Raw genomic sequence first — 7,373 nt, 5'->3', positions numbered from 1 at the left:
CACGCACTATGCATTCCCTGGAAAGGCAGAGATCAAAGATGCCACCAGGTACCTGCCCTGTGTAATGACTCCAATTGCAAGGCCTGGCAGTGTCTCAGATTTGCAGGCGAAGGTGAAGGGCTCTGTTGTGGGCATGTTCGTGTGAGATGCCCCCGGTCATCAAAATGGGATGCACAGTTAAACAGGGGGTTCAGAGCTCAAAAAAGAGGTCTGAGCTGGATATTTAAATCTGGAAGTCACTAGGTAATAGGTGGCTCTTAAAACTACAGGGGTAGACAGATTACCCAGAGAGAAAGTGTGGATGGAGACAGAGGAAGTGTCTAGCTAAACAGTTACTTATTACACCTGAAACTGTTTTGTAAATATTAACCCATTTAATTCTGGACAGCTCTGTAAAGTAGTAATATTGTGTCATCCCCACTTTACAAACAGGAAACAAAGACCCTGAAAGGTGGAGTAACTCTATACCTACAATGGACAGGGAGTAGGGGCGCCTGGGTGGCTCAGATGGTTGAGCATCTGACTCTTGATTTCGGCCCAAGTTATGATCTCAGGGTCTTGGGATAGAGCCTCTGTATCAGGCTCTACGCTCGGCGGGGAGTCTGTTTGAGATTCTTTCTCCCTCTGCACCTCCCCCTGCTTGTGTTCTCTATCTCTCAAATCAATCAATCAATCAATCAATCTTTTTTAAAAAAATGGACAGGGATTAAATGGAAGGGCTGGAATTCAACAAGACAATTGGGTTCCAGAACCAAACTATTAGGCTTTATTACCTCGTATAGCTCTTAAACATTAGGCTCTCTTATCTAGTACTGAGTCCAGAGCTATACCATCAATACCATAGCCACGAGATCCATGCGGCTACTATGCACTTGAAACGTGGCTAGTCTAGGGGCTCCTGGGTGGCTCAGATGGTTAAGCGTCTGTCTTCGGTTCAGGTCATGATCCCAGGGTCCTGGGATCGAGCCCCACGTCTGGCTCTTGGCTTGGCTGGGAGCCTGCTTCTCCCTCTTCCTCTGCTCTCCCTTGCTCATGCTCTCTCTCTCTCTCTCTCTGTATCTCTCTGTCTCAAATGAATAAATTTAAAAAAAATCTTAAAAAAAAAAAAAGAAAGAAACGTGGCTGGTCTAAATTGCTGTGTGTAGTAAGTGTGAAGTACGTACCAGCATTGAAAAAAAGAGAAAAGAAAGGAAGGTATAAAGGAAAAAAGGAAAGAAATCTCATTGATATCTTTAATATTGATTAACATGTTAAGATGATAATATTTTGTACATATTGGATTAAATAAAATATATTATTAAATTTAACTTCACTTTGCGTGTGCGTGTGCACGAAAGAGAGAGAGAGCACGCACGAGTGGGGCGTGGGATGGGGGTGGGAAGGGCAGAGGGAGAAGCAGACTCTCCGCTGAGCAGGGAGCCCAATATGGGACTCTGGATCCCAGGACTCTGGGATCATTACCTGAGCAGAAAGCAGATGTTTAACCAACTGAGCCCCCAGGCGCCCTGGGGCTGGAAAATTCTTTATTGTGTGGGGCTGTTCTGTGCATTGTAGGATGGTTAGCAGCATCGCTGGCCTCTACTCACTAAATGCCAGTAGTACCTGCCCCATTTAAAAATGTAGATTGTAGGAGAGAACCACCGCTGGCTGAGAAAGAGCTTCCAGAGGAGACTGAGAAGGGGCAGCCAGAGAGGTGGAGGAGAGCCAAGGCGGGTCTAACAGCAGCCCAAAGAGTGTTTCCAGTCCTTGGTCAAGATCCTTTAAAATGTTGGTCAAATCATGTCACTTCCTGCTCAAAACCATCCATAGGTTTGCCATCACATTTGGAATAAAATGCCAACTGCCGACCGCGGTCTCCCCATAGGGTAACTATATAACTTATCATGTAAAGCTGGGGTACCCTTGAGAGGGAAAGGAAGCAATAGTAATAACTATGCAGGGACAGCCCAAGGTATCCAGATGTGTAGGGTCATCCTAGGCGCTGGCCCCTGCCCCTGCCTTGCTCACTCAGCCACGAGAGCCTTCTTGCCCTTCCACCAATATTCATGTTTGTTGCTACAACATTTGCTGTTCCCTCTATCTGGACCCCTCGTCCTCCAGATCCTCTTAGATCACCTCACTCCATCCCAGGCTTTGCTCAGATATGCTGTCCTCAGAGAGGATCCTCCCAACCTCCCATCTAAAATAGCCACCAAATCCCCGGTCACTCTGTGTCCCCTCCCTCACTTCATCTTACTTTACCACATCTATTAATATTTCTGACATTATATTATGTATGTTGCTATATTTGGTTACTGTTTTGTGTCCCCGACCAGCAGATAAACTCATCGAGGGTAGAGATCTATCCTTTTTGTTTACTGCTGACTCTCCAGTGCCCAGCACAGCACCTGGCACGTAGTAGGTGTACAACAAATAAATACTGGCTGGCAGAAGAGTAAGCTAGGACAATAGCTGGAGGGAGATGTGGAATCCAACGTTTGTTTGCTTTTGCTTTTGTTTTGTTTAAAGATGGGAAAGTGTGGTTTGGATCCAGTAGGAAGGACTTTTACCGTGAAAAGGCTTCCACCTTGACTGTGAAGTTCCTGGGGATAGGAATCATTTTTGTGGTTCGCGACCATGTCCCTTCATACCTAGGAAAGTGCCTGGCACATAGTGGGCATTCTAAAATATTTATAAAATAAGTAAATGAAATAATAATGATGATGATGGTGATAACAAAATTGTATTGCACTCACCATATTAAAGTATTTTGACATCTATTAACTCATTTAAACCTCACCACAATCCTATAATAGAGGTTATTATGACTATCTATTATAGTCCCATTTTACTGAGACATAGGGAGGTTAAGTAACTTCCCCAAGGTCACACAGCTAGTAGGTGGCCGAGCTGGGATTCTACCCAGGCAGGCTGGCACCAGAATCCACGCTGGTAACCACTGCATCCTGCATTAGCATGGGATCGACCAGGCAATGGGGACTGGGTTTGAGGGGAAAAAGAGGGAACAAACCCAAGTGATGCTGTATTCCTATCTGGGTGTCTTGAGTGGGTGAAGGTGACAGGCACCAATGGGAACACGGGAGAAGGGGAGAAGTTCAGTGTGGCCACGCTGTTTGTGAGACCCGTGAATACCCAGGAGTAGAACCCGGAGAGAGGTCTGGACTGGAGGAGAGACTGGGGACTGGTAGCTGAGGCCATTGGGGCACAAGAGCTAGTGCAAAGCAAGAGGAAAGAGACCCAGGATAGAACCCTGGGGGACAACAGCCAGAGAAACTCTGGGAAGAAGGAGGAAAATCAGGCAAGAACGGAGTGCCAGGGACCGCAGCCAGAGAGGGCCAAGAACAAGCACTTGGTCACCAGTCCCAGGACTCAGAGAGGAAGATGTGCAATCACAAGGTCACAGAGGCCTTGGCGTGAGTGGAGGAGACAAGGCAGGGGCCAGGATGGGGAAGCGTCTGAGGGATGCAGAAGCAGTTTTAAAGAGGAGGCAGGTCAATGAAAGAGCCCCTCAGGGCCTCAGGAGGAATTTGCTTGTTGATGGGGGCGGGGGTCAGGAGTAGGCAGAAGGGTGAGCCCTGGGGAGCCCAGGAGTAGCCTCAAAGGGAGGGAGGCGGAGAGGGGACCTCTACTCTCCCCACTTTCCCTGTCCGCCTGCCCCAGAGCTGAGCAAGCAGGGAGATTTTCAGAGGCAAGTTTCAGCTCCAGCTCAATGTCTGGTCCCCACCCTAGGTCACCCCCATCTCCTCTTGGGGGCTGGTATTCAGATTCCTGAATGGACATGGCCCAGTCTCCAAATAGTTGGGTTGCACGAAACCTCTGCGGGGCCAGGCACTGAGCCTCTGACTATTGGGTGGTGACAATATCTGAGGGGTCCCAAAGGATAGGATGTTTGGCACAGAGACGCTCACGGCAGTGGTTGGGAGTTACTGGTTGTGCGGTAACTTCTGTCAGTCTCTGGGACATGAAGGCAGGACCCAGGTCAGGTTTGCTCATCGTCCTCTCCCCTAGCACCTACAAAGCGCCTAGCAGTGTCTGGCACTTAGTAGGGGTTTGGTAAATATTGGCTGAGTGCCTAGCGATGGAGAGGAGAGCTGGGGGGCTCCTTCTCTGGGGGAGGTGGTACTGGCCCCTTGACAAACAGCAGAGTCCCAGTGAGCATCTTGAGCCAGGGCCTGTGGGGAGGGCTGGAGCACCTGGGTGCCTCTCAATCTTCCCTCTGCAGGGCCTTGCCCCTCCCTTTGTGTCTGGCCTTTCTGTACCTTGGTTTTCTTATCTGTAAAATACGATGATAACAAAGCTATTCACTCCATAGGCCCGTTGTGAGGGTTAAATGAGGTAAGGTGCATAGAGCAGTGCCTGGTATTCAGGGTGAAAGCTTGGAAATATTAGCATTTGGGCTAAGCCTCTCTCTCCGTGCATTTTCTCCCTGGGAGTTTCATCTACTTCCGTGGTTTTACCTCCTATAAGCCAATGGTTCCCAAATTTACATCTCTAATGTAGGCCTTTTTTTTTCCCCCTGAGCTTTGGACCCATATATCCAACTGCCCAGAGTCCTTCTCCTTATATTCCTGTTGGTCCACTGATGTTCCAAGACCCACTGGGGTGTGCTGGGCCTGCCCGGGACCTCCCCCAGGCTCTCTGTGCCAAGGCCCACATCCACAGGGCTCCCAGCCCAGATGTCAAGCGTCCCCATCACCACTTTCCTGCTTGCTGTTCCATCCTGAGAACAATCTGAGCCTCCTTGCCTCACCCCCTCCCTGACCCCTGCTTGTCCCAGGCCCTTCCTGTCCTCCCCTTGCCCTCCTCCCCTGCTCCCCTGGGACCTATCCGCGCTCACTCCCCACCTCACAGCTGCTGCCACAGCTGGTCCCTGACGGAATGTGCAGCTGCTGAGAGCCACATGTGCCGAACAGGCAGTGCCAGGCAGGGGTGGGGGCTGGGAGCATCTGTCTGTGTCTGTTCGTCCATCTACTACACACACACACACACACACACACACACACACACAGAGTCCTGACCTCCTTCCCTAGTGGTGGTGGACGGTATTGATTTGGTCCCTTTCTCTGTCCCTGGGCTGCAGAGTTCATGCTCCATTGATGGGGGTCCAGTAGTCCCAGCTTGGGGTCCCTGACGGCAGACTGACTGGGCTGGTCCAGCTGTCTTGGTGCCCATATACTCCCTGCCCCTGTGTGTGGGCAGCACAAATCCTCCCAGGAGGCTGCCGAGGACCAAAATGGCAGCCTGGGTGATCAGAGCTTCCCTTTCTCTCCCAGACCCTGGGGGGTGGCCTGCAATGGAGGAAGCCAGAGGCCTCAGACACATTCCAGAGCCCCCCGGGCAGCGCCTGAGGCTCCAGAGGAGTCTCAGCCCTGGGGCAGCGCCAGCAGCATCTGTCTGGGTTCCCACACTCTGGCCTCTGGAATCTCTGCGAATTTCTCTTCCATGTGTGCATGATGTCAGCAGGACAAGGACACTGGGGGTGGAGGGAGGGGAGGGACTGAGGACACTATGCTCCCTGAAGTTAGATGGCTGTGGGGAGTGGGGATGGGGGAGAGCCCACCCAATAAGGAGAGGATGACTTGGCCTCTTGCTCCCAAGCCTGACTGGGTCTGGACACTGCCCAGTGCATTCCTGTCAGAGCCCCTTGCCATCTCTGGGGCCTCAGTTTCCTCATCTGTAAAATGGAAATAAAACTAGCAGCTATCTCCTAAGTGTAATATGGAGGCTATAAAATCTTGACCCTTGCTGGAGATCCTTCATGATGTAGGCACAGCTCACTCTCTCACCACTTCCCTGACCTCTACCCCAGTCCTGCCATTTCTCATATGTTTTAGAACACATAATGTAGGTTCATACTTCTGAGTCTGTATTCTGTCCATCTTGAAAGCCTTTCCCTTTCTCTATCTGGAAAACTCCTACTTAGCCTTCAGAACCCAGCAGAGGAGTCCCTCTCCAAGAAGCCTGTCCAGCCTCCCTTGGGCACTGGTACTGCCTCTTTGTACTCCTATGGGTCCTCTATGGCTGCCTCATCTTCCCATATTGTACAGTCTATTTACCTCCCCTGACTATGGCTCTCAGGGAGCTGTCCTTCCTGGGGCTGATGGCCACTCTCAGGAGTCCAGGCACAGCACCCACAACTTGTGGGTGTCATAATATAATCAGGACATGGCTCTAGGCTCATCCTGATGCTACCAGGTAGGGGTCCCCCTGCCCCCATCCCCACTGGTCTGGTCTTAACAGGAAAAGGAAGTAGCTTTGTCCTTACCAGCTGCCAAGGCATTTCTTAAACCCAGGAAAAAGCCACTGTTTGCCTTCTCCCACCCACAGCAACCAAGCCAAAGTCCCACTCTACAGATGGGGAAAACTAAAGCCCAGAGATAAGAAATTAGCAGTAAAGACTGAATTAGAACTCAGGGCTCCTACCCCAGTCTAAGGCCCCAAGTCCCTTTTTCCTACCCCTAACTCGCTCTTGGAGGTTGGAGCTGGGAAGTGATACTGGGGTGAAGGCAGGGCCCCACTGGGTTGAGCAGAAGACTTGGGACTTGGGAAGCAGCTGTCCCTCACCTCTGGATGTGACTGGAATTGTGTTCCACCACACTCCCTGGTATTGACAAGGAAACCTCCCTCTAGCAATGTTGGAGAATTTTAAGACCATCTAGGCGCAATGGGCATGCACCCTGTGGCCCACAGAAGGTGTGTCAGCTCAGGTCTTCCAGGAAACAGATGCTAAGGCGAATTAGAGGTGCAGATTTATTGGGGGCACTGCTTGTAAGGATAAAGGGAGGGAGCAGGAGTAAGAAGAAAGAGGCTTTTGAGCCACGGTGGAGGTCTGACACCCGTGAAGGAGAGGGAGAGGGAGGGAAGATTGTGGAAGAAGTGCCTCAGACTGCAATGCAGCTCTGACAAGGTCTTGGTAAGACCCAGAGTAGAGATTATCCATTAGGGGAGTCCCATGGTAAGCAGAAATAGCCCAGCTCTGGTCTCTCCATGGTGCCTGGTCACCAACGGGGAGCCGTCCGGGAGGCCCTACCATCTGCTCCCCGAAAGTCACAGCGACTCCAAGTTACAGAAGCTGGGGCTGTTGGCTAATGACGCTCCTCGCAGCAGCTTCTCTTGAGGACACATATGAGTGATGGGCCCCCCGGCAGCTGCCGAGGGTCCATGCTTGGCAAAGTCACCCAGCCAGTGAGCAGGTGACAAGTTCACTACCTCTGAGGTTCAGGGTTTCATTATTAGTTCAAACTAATAACGAAAGCTCAAATTTTATGTGTGTTTTATCTTAAAATTATATACGAGAGAGTCAGTAGAGTGTAGCATTGAAGATGCAGACAACTTGAGTTTGAATCAAACTTCGCTATGGACCGTGGGTGAGT

Source organism: Mirounga angustirostris, unplaced genomic scaffold (genome assembly GCF_029215605.1).
Source record: "Mirounga angustirostris isolate CCGP_5_RB_7025 unplaced genomic scaffold, mMirAng1.0.hap1 SCAF_4, whole genome shotgun sequence".
Classification (NCBI taxonomy): Eukaryota; Metazoa; Chordata; class Mammalia; order Carnivora; family Phocidae; genus Mirounga; species Mirounga angustirostris.
The sequence above is the reverse complement of the archived record's forward strand: the minus strand, read 5'-3'. Positions refer to the sequence as shown.